This window comes from Triturus cristatus, chromosome 8, assembly GCF_964204655.1.
Source record: "Triturus cristatus chromosome 8, aTriCri1.1, whole genome shotgun sequence".
Classification (NCBI taxonomy): domain Eukaryota; kingdom Metazoa; phylum Chordata; class Amphibia; order Caudata; family Salamandridae; genus Triturus; species Triturus cristatus.
In genome coordinates this window covers 143,232,926-143,246,829 of record NC_140591.1, presented here as the reverse complement: position 1 = coordinate 143,246,829, position 13,904 = coordinate 143,232,926, and the positions used below count along the sequence as shown (strand labels likewise).

The 13,904-nt window shown below is 48.4% G+C and overlaps 1 protein-coding gene across 3 annotated transcripts in view; it reads right to left on the bottom strand.

The window, feature by feature from the left end:
• ZBTB20 (zinc finger and BTB domain containing 20) overlaps positions 1–13,904 on the bottom strand; it is a 1,375,461-nt gene that overhangs the window by 293,817 nt on the left and 1,067,740 nt on the right. The window lies entirely within an intron of this gene.

The following is a 13,904-nucleotide window of genomic DNA, read 5'->3' as shown; positions in this document are numbered from 1 at the left end:
TTCCAAAAAGTGGAGATGTTTTGTAGAGCAGGGTGACACCATTTCTTAACACGCTATTTTAACATGTTCCCTCACAGAGGCTGCTTATATTATCCGAGGTAATGCTAGCACATCAAACTGCGCACAACTTCTAGTTCTATCTTCTTTACCCCACACCTGGTTGCTTCGGTGGCACAGCACATTTAAAACGATTACTCATCATAAACCATGCCTTCCTGTAAGGAGTGAATCACCAAAGGTTTTCCTTTCCACGCCTCATTACTAACCTCCTCTCAAGAGTTGCTTAGTATTTTCTGGGTCCTAACTTGTTTGCATTTGTTGAATGGACAAATCCTTACCTCGTCTTTAAACCATACTGGCTGAATGAGTATCATCTGCTGTCATGCTGGCCTGCTGTGCTGTTGTGCATATTTAGACACGAGCTTTTAATGTCAGTTGAAATGAAATGGTATTCTGATGCCTGTGCTGGCCACTACCTACCTAGCACAGTTAAGCACATATATCTACAGGCCAGGGCACTGGCTATCTAGAATTAAACAAGCACTGGGAAAGCCAATGGGTCTGGTGTTAGCCTTCAGCCTTCTGACAATTCTTATTTTGTTTTGTAAAACGTTATTGTTATGGAATATGCTGGGTCCTCAATAAGCTAAAAAAACATTTGCTAGAGGAAAAAAGGTTTTTGAGTTTAAAAAGAAAACACATTACCATAGTACTCACAGACACTGAAGGAAAATACTTTGTGTGTGGATGTGTTCCTTGTGAAAGGTTCCCATGCCATAATTCGTAGTGAAGTTAGTCAGTGACTGAAGTGGACTGATGATGCATTACCCCTTAGTGCATGCTGGAGTGGGTGGAAGAAAAATGTGAATGACACCAGCTACAGATGGATGAAGTGTGGCTGAAACCCTTATAAGTAACTATGTTAAACACATATTTCAGTAAAATCAAAAGGTATCGGCTAACACAGACCAAAGAAAGCCAGGCTGCAAGCCTCTTGCCTCTGAGAAAGAAATAAAGGCAATACAAAAAAACATGAAAAGGACAAGAAAGTAGGCAAAGGAAAGTAAGAAGGAATGAATGAATGAAAAAGAAAAGAGAAAGAAAGAAGGCAAGAAAGGGAGCGAAAGAAAGAGGGCAAGAAAGCAAAGAAGGAAAGGCAGCAAGAAAGAAGGCGAGATCAAAAGAAAGAAGGAAAGAAAAAGAAACAAGTAAAGAAAGAAAGAAGGGAAAAAAAGAAGGAAGCAAAGAAGATAAGAAAATGAAAGAAAGAAAGGAAAAAAAGAAGGCAGATGGAAGAAAGACAAAACAATTATGAAAGAAGGCAAGAATGAACAAAGGCAAGAAATAAGTAAATTAGGAAAGACATAAAAAAGTGAAAATAGAATAACATAATACAGAACAGTTTCAAATGGACACAATCGGCTATGCTGTAAAATAGGAGCATTCAGAATAGCAAAACACTCCAAAAGGAATTTACAAATGCATTGGCAGGAGATGGGATGTGCTAAAGATGCGATGTGCATCAGAAGGGTCCTGTTATCACATCAAACTCTAAACACAAAGGCAACAAACACGAAAGTAATAATAAAGCAAAAAAAACAAAAAAACACTGACTGACGGGGACCAGCTTGTGTGTGGATGTGCTCCTTGTGAAAGAGCAAAATGCAGTCACTCAAATGGCAGTTAACCAGTTACTTAAGTATGCTGACCCATTGCCTTATGCTAAATGCTGTAGTGGGTGAAAGCAAAATGTGAATGATACAACAACAGATCAATGGATGAAGAGCTGAAAGCCCAAAAATTTAAATAAATTACACATATTTTAAGTAACATTAAAAGGTCTTGGTTAACACCAGACTTGAAAATAAATCTTTAATATTTATATTGTGGGAACATCTGAACACGGGTATACGTGTTTTCTTCTGAAACTATTGCATTTGTAATTTGTTTAGTAAAATAATTTGCTATTCTTTAATAAAAAGGTCATGAAAGCTCAATTTCGTTCATAGTGTTCAGCATTTCCAGAATCACATCAACACATGCTGATGAATCTTTCTGGCATGCACAAATGGATCGTCATACATTTACTTTACACGGGACGAGCTATCAATTTGCTAATAAGCCTAAGGTCTAGGGTCATTGTCCATATTACAAACTGATCAGACTATTAGCACCAAGACAAAATGATTGAGACCTATCGAGACTCTGCTTCATCAATGTGATCTCACAGGTCCCATACAGTGCTGGACTGAATTACAAGTTTGTATAATTCTGCTGTAGTTGGGCATTACCTAAATACTTTGAGAGGAGCTGGAAAACATGTAAAACAATGGGTGTTTACAGAGCACATACTTTTTCACATTACTCACGTCCCCCCAGTACTATTATCATTTTGGTGCTGGTAATGACTAATATTTTGCATATTCGATGGGGCATTATTGTAACACTTATTAAATAAAACCACATCACTGAAAGTGGTGTTAGAGTGCAAACGGGACAATGTATGGACCTAGCAGAAAAGAAAGCTCTTCTCCTTTGAATCAGAATCACAGCTAGACTAAAACTGCCTATTGTAATTTTAAAAGTCGAGTCAACAAAACCCCTAAGGAACAACTGTGGTGATTTGCTTGCTGTTGTTATCCTGCTATTTTGCTGACGTAAGTTGGCAGGGTATGCCTAGACGTGGGTCCCTTGCTCATTTTGCCACTGGATTGAAGCTAGCCTGGCTGATGAGGGCTGTTAGCCCGAAACCGGTCCCAGGATGCTTGTTTCCGGTCCAGGGAAGACATGGCTTGGCAGTTCAGTCTGGACTATTCCCATGAGGCACAGGGTCAAGACTGATTTGCATATAGCTGTGTCTGAAATGGGGTGACAAAGTGAGCTAAAGAACGATGATGGATTCTACACAGATCTGTGAATGGGGGTGAGTGTTTGCAATGTTCAGCACTCCGTCCATCATCTCCTTGTGTTTGCGATGTAACATCAGGTGCCAAGGAAATCTTACAATCTGGTTGCTAAAGAGTCCACAATGAATAGAGGACACAGAGACTATAGTAATCACCCTTTGTATCTCAAAGTCTATCTGCTTGCCTTTGTACAGCAGGAGTGATAGAAATGTGTCCTGCTCTGACTCAGAACTGCAGAATGTCCCAACTTGGCCAGTCTGAAAGAGTGTGGATACAGCCAAATCTTCAAGATCCAGGATGTGCCTACAATTTCAGGATATTGAGTCCATCTGGCTGCAAGTTACACTTGATAACTCTACTGCCTGGCCGCCAACCTGCAGCCAAGTACCACTACTAAAAGCTCAGGCGTGTCCGGTTTTAGCAATGTGCCAACATATCCTACACAGAGGAAAGCTCTCAAAGATAATGGTCAAGGCACTTTATTAAAGTTACAGAGTTCGCAAATCCCTAAGCTGAAGTGCCAGGACAGAGGTTTGTAAAGGTGGCCACGATTTCATTAGGATCTGCATCAACTTAATGCACAAAGTTTGTACACCAATCTTGGAGGGACACTTCCCTTGACATTTATGTATTGTGCCTTGATGACATATACGTCATAAGGGAATAAAAGGTACATTTATTAAGATGTATATGTACGACAATAGAGCAGTATAGGCCTCAATGCCATTTCCAGGCACTGAACGCAATGTACCAAGGAGAAGAATTCCTCAGTTCTATGCATTTGACCAGGCCACCCCTTCGCAAGGGTGGACTATGGGTTTGGGGGCAGAATTGGCAAGCAAAGTGGCAGTTCCTCTGGGTTTCTTATTGTGTTCCTTACGGGTATTATCTGTCTCTCTTATTGCTTAGTATTAATCTGTAGAAGCTCCAGCAGCTACTGAAAGCAATGAATACCGATTTTTAGAACCATATGAAAATAACACCTTGGTGATATTCTACCTGACAAAAGACCCTGATAGCTATCGTAAGAAGATAAAAGAGGCAATCATGTACACCTGCAAGTGGATGAATAAAAATCGATGAGCCTTAATGAATCTAAGGCAGCATTTCTATAATTAGCACATTAAGTGACCTTTAGACAAGGAAACTAAAGTTAAGGAAAGGGTTACCACCCACTGCAAAACCTTTGATGTTCATTTGTATATCGATAACCAGATAATTGTTACTATAGCTGCTGCAAACTATCATCTTCACCTGGCTCCTGGAAAATTGTGGACAACGATGGGGCAAAATTAAACTAATGCAACTTGTTACTGGCTGCCACCTTACAAGCTATTGTACAGAAACCATTGGTTATGCAGTATTCAGCTGAAACGTCAGAAACTCACCAAAAATCACAGACATCGTCTATGTTAAAATGTCTGCACTGGCTTCTTGTCCAGCCTAGTGTAAAATTCAAACATTCATTTCTACATAAGACACATACTCCTCCTCCACCACAAATCGGATTGGTGAGGACTGTGTTGATCGCCTTAAAGATCATTCCCTCCAGGTCTTGTCAAACAAAGATAGGGACATGCTCGAGCAGGACTTGATGGTAGAAGAGGTAGATGGGGCAATCAAAGAGTTGCAATTTGGGAAGGCGGCTGGGCCCAACGGACTGCTCCTGGAACTATACAAGTGTGTGGCTGACAAGGTGGCACAATACATGCTGGTCATGTTTCAGGCAGCTAGAAAGGAGGGCGGCCTGTCAGTAGACCAGAGGTTGGATACTATTGTAGCCTCCATAAAAAAGGTAAGCCGCCTGCAGCTTGCAGCTCCTACATGCCTATGTCTCTCTTGAACCTGGAGGCCAAGGTTTTAGCAAAGGCCTTGGCCAAAAGACTGAAGATCGTGATAACCACGGTGGTCCACCCGGACCAGTTCGGGTCTATGCTGCACAGGAGTACCAGATTGAATTTGAGGCGGCACTATGGGATCTTACACATGACTCAAGTTCGTCAGACTGAAGATGCTGTTCTGCTCTCCTGAGACGCAAGGATGGCATTCAATAGTACTGAATGGACATATCTGTTTGCTGCCATTGCCAGACTAGGAATTGGCCCCCATTTCTGTACTTGGATTAGACTCCTATACCATGCTGTGAGGGTAAACGGGCGTTGTCCCATCCTTTCGCCCTCTACAACGGTACAAGAGAGTGCTGCCCTTTGTTCCTAATGATTTTGCTCTAGTGCAAATCATTGATTTGTCAAGACCCCCTCCTGGAAGGGATTGGCGCGGAATGGGACTGAGAGGAACGGATCGCCCTGTATGCTGACAACATCCTACTTACTATACGCTAACCAGCCGCACATCACGGTGGATAGAATGCTCCATATTTTTCAGCTTTTTGGGAGCTACTCTGGCTATCCCTATCATCAAGGTGGAGGCCCCTATAGTGATTGACGAGTTTCCATATCTAGGCATTTATATAACGCAAAGTGCTGAGGGGTTGGAAAGGAACATGTTTCCCTAACTGGAGCTCTTCCGAAATTAAGTTGCTCATTGGCGGAAGCTACCGGTGTCCGTGATGGGACGGGCTGTGCTCTTCAGGATGAAGGCCCTCCCCTAACTGGTCTATGTCCTCCAAAATACCCCCTATAGAGTGCCGCCTGAATTCTTCCGTAGGGTCAACAGTGAACTGCGCGAGCTCCTGTGGGATGGGGTAGTTCACTTATCTAACTCTGCAAGCTACAACGAGGGGTATACAAGAGTGGGCTAGCAATTCCTGATATACATGCCTACTACTGGGCAGCCCAATTGACTGCCATCAATGATACGGTATTCATGAATGTAGAGAAAGTGACCTATCAAGTCGACCGAGAGGCTATGGGGAGCCGCGGCTACCCAGCACTACTGTACAGTAAGAGACAGGAGAACTCTCTGCCGACTCACACTCAGTGGTGAGAGCATAGAGGGAGGCCACCTGATTTCTGGAATAGGAGGGCAAGCTCACAGACAGGATTCCACTTTGGGACAGTGATTTGCTGAGAGAGGTCAGGAACCTGAAGGGATTTCATAAATAGGGGCTGCTAGGTATCGAGCACTAAAGAGACGTTTGGAGAGGGGTACACTGCTGCCGTTCAGTACCTTAGGCAGGAATACAAGATAAAGGAATCAGAACGATTTAGGCATTTACAGCTAGGTCACATGTTGCGCTGTTCTGTACTGGAGGGAGAGAACTGCTGTTGGACCCTATGCCAGACAAAGCGATCTCTCTGATATATAGAAAAAGAATGAACAACTCCCTTACGGTCTCTGCAGGAGGCATGGGAGGGTGACATAGGAATTTTCAAAGATGACGACTGGGTGGAAGCACGACAGAGCCCAGGGGCGGATCCGATATGTGCACACTTTCGACTACGACAACTTAGGATACTCCACAGATCATATTACTCCAGATCACTTCTACACCGCCTGGGGTAGTGAGACACTGCCCAGTGCACATGGGGATGCGGCATGGTGGGTTCCTTCTTTCATATCCTCTGGGACTGCCCCATGGTCAAAAGCAATACTGGAAGGCAATGGTCCATGTTATGGCACAAGTCACGGGTCTCACTGTCCCACTAGAGGCTACATGGCATGTGCTATACATTCCGGGCAAAGGATGGTCCAAATATCAGAAGATCTGGCTAATGTTAGCGGTTGGGGTGGCTAAGGGAATCATCACAAAGGCATGAGCAGTGAGTAGATCCCTTAGTGAGCGAGACTGGGAGGTCGATCTTGATCGGTGCCAAAGGGCGGAACAAGTGGTTTACCAAAGTAGGGGTTGTCCGAAAAAATACTAAAACATTTGGAAACAATGGTGCGACTGCAGGGGACTGTGATGGGTTGTTATGGGGTGGTTGGGAGGTAGTGGCAGGCTAGATGTGGGATCAGTTTTGATAGTATTTACTCTATACTAGAATTTCAAACTTTGATGAGCACTTTTGGGTGACACTAACTGCCATTGTAATACCATTGAGCCTTTTCTTTGTAATGTTTCAATTTATTCATACAATATTACACCTACTTCTGTCCACTGAGCAATTGTTAAATACAAAGATTTTCACAAGGAAAAAAAAAGCTTAATTTCTACGTACGATAGTTCAGGGTAATGCTCGGAGCTATTTGAAATACAGGCTGTACATCTATCAATTTCCGCAGTCTTTAAGAAAGCACCTAATTTGTAAAAATATAAGTGCCAGGGCAAAGGTAGTCCACTACAGCTGCATCACACACAGCTCCTGCCACTGCAGCAGAATGACAGTGCCAGATTACCTAGTAATAATTAAATGAAATGAACATTCAATTTGTGGAGCTCGCTTTTACCTTAAGGCGCCTTAGAACTACAAACTAGCTACTAGAAGCAGAAAGGCATAGGAAGCTACATAAGGATAAAGCTAAATCGAAAGCAGCCACGGTTTTAGGGCTTTTCTAAAGAGATAGTGCCTTTGGGTGGATATGAAATCTAAGGGGAGAACATGTCAAGTTCTGGCTATTGCCCAGAAAAAGATTTACCGCCCCAAGATGAGTGGGTTTCTTTATTAACTACTACATTTTTAGAAAAGGTAGATCAGAGGTTTCTTCGCAGAACATACCAGTTAAATTTCGATTTAACATCATGTGGCCCCATATTGTGTAAGGCTTTGTGTGCCAAACAGAAAGTTTTGAACATACCCGTTTTGTCACTGGAAGCCAATGCAGACTGGATAGTTCTTTGGAAACCAATCAAAATTTGGGTATTTACAATATAAGTCTGGTAGCTGCATTTTGCACTGCTTGAAATGTATTGAGTGACAATTTCTGTATGTTCAAATATTACGCATTGCAATAGTCCTTCTGAGACAGAATCAGAGCAACCACTACTGACTTCCGTAAATTGAGTGGAATAAAAGGTAAGACTTTCTTTGGAATTCTAATAACATAGAAACAGGAGGCAATGTTCTGACTCATATGGGCAGAAAAAGTGAGCTTATCATCAAAAATGACACCCAGGTTCTCACTCTTTTTAAAGGATTGATTCGGTTCAAACCCCAGCTCAGATGGCCATCAGAAAGGATACCAGAAGATTAGACTTTTACTGAAAAGTAAGGCCTCATTTGTTTCAGCGTTGAGTTTCAAATAGTTATTTTTCATCCAGAGTCCAAAATCTTTGCATACTGTTGTGAAATCTCATAGTTGTCTCGGCTTTGTTACTTGAAGTTGATACAATAACATGCATGTCATCGGCATATGACACTACAGAGAAGCCAAAAGTTTGGATCAGCTTAGCAAGAGGAAAAACATAGAGATTAAATAGTGTTGGACTAAGGGATGATACCTAAGGTACACCACAAGGGAGAGAGAAGGTGGCCACTTGTGGGACACCCCCGCGCCGCACGGCCACCTGCTGCTGCGTGTGCCCCTTGCTTCCTTGTGCCTCGCTGCTGCCTCGTTCCGGACTGCCGCCGCTGCGGTTGTTTTGACCTTTGTTTAACGCGAATTTGTGCCTGATTGTCTTTAACCCGTTTTTTCCCTTGTTTTGACCAATCTTTGTGCCTGTTTCGCTGTATTCCGTTTCCCCGTGTTTTGCCTCCTTCCCTGGTTGCCCGCCGCCCTCCGCCCTCCCTTCCCGCCAAACGCCGCTTTTCCCCGCCCTTTCTTGTATTCTGTACCCTCCCCGCTCCCGCCTCCCAGCTGCTCCGCCCACCCGCGCACTTGGCCTCAAAAGGCGACCGTGCGACGCAGGTGAGTGTGACCCACTTGTGGGACACCCCCGCGCCGCACGGCCACCTGCTGCTGCGTGTGCCCCTTGCTTCCTTGTGCCTCGCTGCTGCCTCGTTCCGGACTGCCGCCGCTGCGGTTGTTTTGACCTTTGTTTAACGCGAATTTGTGCCTGATTGTCTTTAACCCGTTTTTTCCCTTGTTTTGACCAATCTTTGTGCCTGTTTCGCTGTATTCCGTTTCCCCGTGTTTTGCCTCCTTCCCTGGTTGCCCGCCGCCCTCCGCCCTCCCTTCCCGCCAAACGCCGCTTTTCCCCGCCCTTTCTTGTATTCTGTACCCTCCCCGCTCCCGCCTCCCAGCTGCTCCGCCCACCCGCGCACTTGGCCTCAAAAGGCGACCGTGCGACGCAGGTGAGTGTGACCCACTTGTGGGACACCCCCGCGCCGCACGGCCACCTGCTGCTGCGTGTGCCCCTTGCTTCCTTGTGCCTCGCTGCTGCCTCGTTCCGGACTGCCGCCGCTGCGGTTGTTTTGACCTTTGTTTAACGCGAATTTGTGCCTGATTGTCTTTAACCCGTTTTTTCCCTTGTTTTGACCAATCTTTGTGCCTGTTTCGCTGTATTCCGTTTCCCCGTGTTTTGCCTCCTTCCCTGGTTGCCCGCCGCCCTCCGCCCTCCCTTCCCGCCAAACGCCGCTTTTCCCCGCCCTTTCTTGTATTCTGTACCCTCCCCGCTCCCGCCTCCCAGCTGCTCCGCCCACCCGCGCACTTGGCCTCAAAAGGCGACCGTGCGACGCAGGTGAGTGTGACCCACTTGTGGGACACCCCCGCGCCGCACGGCCACCTGCTGCTGCGTGTGCCCCTTGCTTCCTTGTGCCTCGCTGCTGCCTCGTTCCGGACTGCCGCCGCTGCGGTTGTTTTGACCTTTGTTTAACGCGAATTTGTGCCTGATTGTCTTTAACCCGTTTTTTCCCTTGTTTTGACCAATCTTTGTGCCTGTTTCGCTGTATTCCGTTTCCCCGTGTTTTGCCTCCTTCCCTGGTTGCCCGCCGCCCTCCGCCCTCCCTTCCCGCCAAACGCCGCTTTTCCCCGCCCTTTCTTGTATTCTGTACCCTCCCCGCTCCCGCCTCCCAGCTGCTCCGCCCACCCGCGCACTTCGCCTCAAATGGCGACCGTGCGAACGCGCAGCGGTCACGCGCAGCGGTCACGCGCAGCGGGCGCGCCGATTGTGCGCCGAAGGCGCGCCAAAGGTAAGCCCGTCTGCGCCCGTCCGCGACCGGATCGCGACCAGCGCCAGGACCCCTGGCCCACGAGGACCCCGACCGACCCGCCTGACGTACTCCGCCGCCACCCTCACCGCACTCAACACCGGCCGACTCCCTGATTGCCACCAAGCCACTCCAAAACGCACCCACGGACCCTTCAGCTGCCACGCCTGCAAGTTCTCCAGCATCCGGACCAGCCCCGTACCAGCACCCGCCAAGTCGAATACCAGCAGCACCCACCTCAAGTGCATCCTGCTCAACACCCGCTCCGTCCACAGACACGCCATCGAACTCTGGAACCTCCTAGACGCCACAGCCCCTGACGTTGCCTTCCTCACGGAGACCTGGATGAACGCCTCTTCAGCTCCCGACATCGCCATCGCTATCCCAGAGGGCTACAAGATCGTCCGGAGGGACCGAAACGCCAACCAGATGGGAGGAGGCATCGCCATCATCCACAGGAACACCATCCGTCTCACGACCAGCACCGACAACACCCTGACCACCGCCGAACACCTGCATTTCCAGATCCACACCGACCCGAAGACCACCCTCAGAGGCACCCTGATCTACCGACCCCCTGGACCACGCACGCAATTCAGCGAGGACATCGCCGACTTCGTCAGCCCGCATGCCCTCCCCTCCGCTGACTACATCCTCCTGGGAGACCTCAACTTCCATCTGGAGAACAACAACGACCACAACACCAGCGCCCTGCTCGACAACCTCGCCAACCTGGGACTCAAGCAACTGGTGTCCACCCCCACCCACCTCGCCGGACACACACTCGACGCCGTCTTCTCATCCAGCACAGACATCGACTTCAGCCACGCCACAGAGCTTCATTGGACGGACCACAGCTGCGTCCACTTCACCTTCAAGAGAACGACGACCCACCAACACCAGCAACACACCGCCCGCAGAAGCTGGAACAAGATCACAGCAGACCAGCTCGCAACCTCCCTGAGCCAACACCCTCCGGCCAGCTCAGCGAACCCCAGCCAGGCCGCCGATAACATCACGAAGTGGATCAGCAACTGCGCGGACGAGCTCGCCCCGCTGAGGACCCCGCCCAACAGACCCGGCAGCAAGAAGGCCCCATGGTTCACCGACGAACTCAAGAGCTCCAAGAAGAACTGCCGAGCCCTCGAGAAAGTCTGGAAAAGGGACCCGACACCGGACAACAGGACCTCCTACAAACTGGCCACCCGGAAACACCACCAGCTGATCCGCGCCGCCAAAAGAACAGCATTCAAGGACCGGCTGGACAACAACGCACACAACAGCAAGGAACTCTTCAACATCGTGAAAGAGCTCTCCAACCCCAACGCAGGAAACAACGACATCACCCCATCACAAGACCTCTGCAACTCCCTCGCCTCATACTTCCACAACAAGATCACGGACATACACAGCAGTTTCAACAACCAACCAACGCACACCACGGCCGACCAGCCACCCCCCCCCACCACCACCCTCCACGCCTGGACCCCGATCAGCACAGAAGACACCATCCGCACGATGAACTCCATCCACTCCGGATCACCAACCGACCCCTGCCCTCACCACGTCTTCAACAAGGCCGACGCTGTCATCGCACCCCACCTGAGAGACATCATCAACACATCCTTCGACACCGCCATCTTCCCTGAAAGCTGGAAACACGCCGAACTCAGCGCTCTACTCAAGAAACCAACAGCGGACCCCACCGACCTCAAGAACTACCGCCCCATCTCGCTTCTCCCGTTTCCAGCCAAAGTCATCGAGAAGACCGTCAACAAGCAGATGGCCGCCTTCCTCGAGACGAACGGATCCCTCGACCCCTCACAGTCCGGCTTCCGAGCCAAACACAGCACCGAGACCGCCCTCATCGCCGCCACAGATGACATCCGAGCCCTGATGGACAACGGAGAAACAGCGGCCCTCATCCTCCTAGACCTCTCCGCGGCATTCGACACGGTCTGCCACCGCACCCTAATACGGCGCCTCAGCAACATCGGAATCCAGGACAAGGCGCTGGAATGGATCATCTCCTTCCTCAACGGAAGAACACAGCGAGTCCGCCTACCACCGTACAAGTCAGAGGCCTCCGAAGTCATCTGCGGCGTCCCCCAAGGATCATCCCTGAGCCCCACCCTCTTCAACGTCTACATGAGCCCCCTCGCGGCCATCGTACGCAAACACCACCTCAGCATCATCTCCTACGCCGACGACACACAGCTGATCCTCTCCCTGACCAACGACCCCGCCGCCGCCAGAGCCAACCTGCACGAAGGGATGAAAGAGGTAGCCGAGTGGATGACGACCAGCCGCCTGAAACTGAACTCGGACAAGACGGAAGTCCTCATCCTGGGCCCTTCACCCTCCGCCTGGGACGACTCCTGGTGGCCCCCCGCCCTGGGCACCGCACCCAAACCAACTGACCATGCACGAAACCTGGGCTTCATCCTGGACTCCTCCCTCTCCATGACCAGACAAGTCAACAGCGTCTCCTCGGCGTGCTTCAACATCCTACGCATGCTACGGAAGATCTTCTGGTGGATCCCCACAGAGACCAGGAAGACCGTCACCCAGGCCCTCGTCACCAGCCGACTGGACTACGGCAACGCCCTCTACGCCGGGACCACCGCCAAGCTCCAGAAGAGACTCCAGCGGATCCAAAACGCCTCAGCCAGACTCATCCTCGACATCCCACGATCCAGCCACATCTCCGGACATCTGAGAGGCCTTCACTGGCTCCCCGTCAACAAGAGAATCACATTCCGCCTCCTCACCCACGCACACAAAGCCCTACACGACCAAGGCCCGAGCTACCTCAACAGCCGAGTCAACTTCTACGCTCCCAAACGCCACCTCCGATCAGCTAACCACGCCCTCGCCGCTGTCCCCCGCATCCGAAGAGCGACTACAGGAGGAAGATCCTTCTCCTACCTGGCCGCCAAGACCTGGAACTCCCTCCCGTCCGACCTGCGCCTGACCCAAGACCACCTCTCCTTCAGGAAGAAGCTGAAGACCTGGCTGTTCGAGCAGTAGCGGCACCACCCCTCCCCAGCGCCTTGAGACCCTACGGGTATGTAGCGCGCTCTATAAGTGTCACTGATTGATTGATTGATTGATTGATGAAAAGGTATTGATGGTAACCGTCTGGTCTCAATCTGTAAGGTAAGAGCTTAGTATGTCCAGAGCTTTGTCTCTAATCCTTTGTTGATTTAGGTAAGTGATCAACACAAAGTGGCTAACAGTGTCAAACACTGCTGAGCAGTCAAACAGTATTAGAACTGCTCTGCCACCACCATCGATAATAGATCAAATTCCGTCAGTAGCAGTGAAAAGACCAGTTTCTGTGATATGGTTGTTTCTGAAACCAAGCTGAGCTGCCTCTAGGAGTGCATGCTTATCCGGGAAAAATATAAGCTCTAGATTAACTGCTTTTTCTAATATTTTTGCTGGCATAGGTAAGACTGATATAGGATGGTAGTTTTTCAAATCTAAAAAACTAGCGGAGGTTTTTCTCTTATTAGAGGGATAACCATAGCTGTTTTCCAAACTTTTGGGAAGCTACTGGGGCCAACTATATTGTTTAAAATCATGGTGAGACTCCTAGCAAAAATATCAGGCGTTAAATGCAGAAGTTTTAGGGGGCAGGGGTCAGATGGAGCTCCTGACTTGATGGAGCAAATAGGTCATGCACCTTATTTTCCGTAAGATTAAAAAAACGGTGGTGCACACAGGTAGACTTTTGTGTGGTTTTACTGACAAATGATAATACGATATCCTTTTGACTGGAGGATGCAGATTCCCACTATATCGAATTTACTTTCTTTTGAAAGAAATTTGTTAGCTCATTGCAAAATTATCGAATGAGTCCGTTATAATTAATTGGAAAATTTGTGAGAGTTTTAATTGTCTTAAAAAGTTACTTTCAAGAATTTATTGCAGAAGCAATCTTGGCCGACAAGTAATTCAATTTTGCCTGTTGAATAAGAGCTTTACACTCATGAATTTATGATTC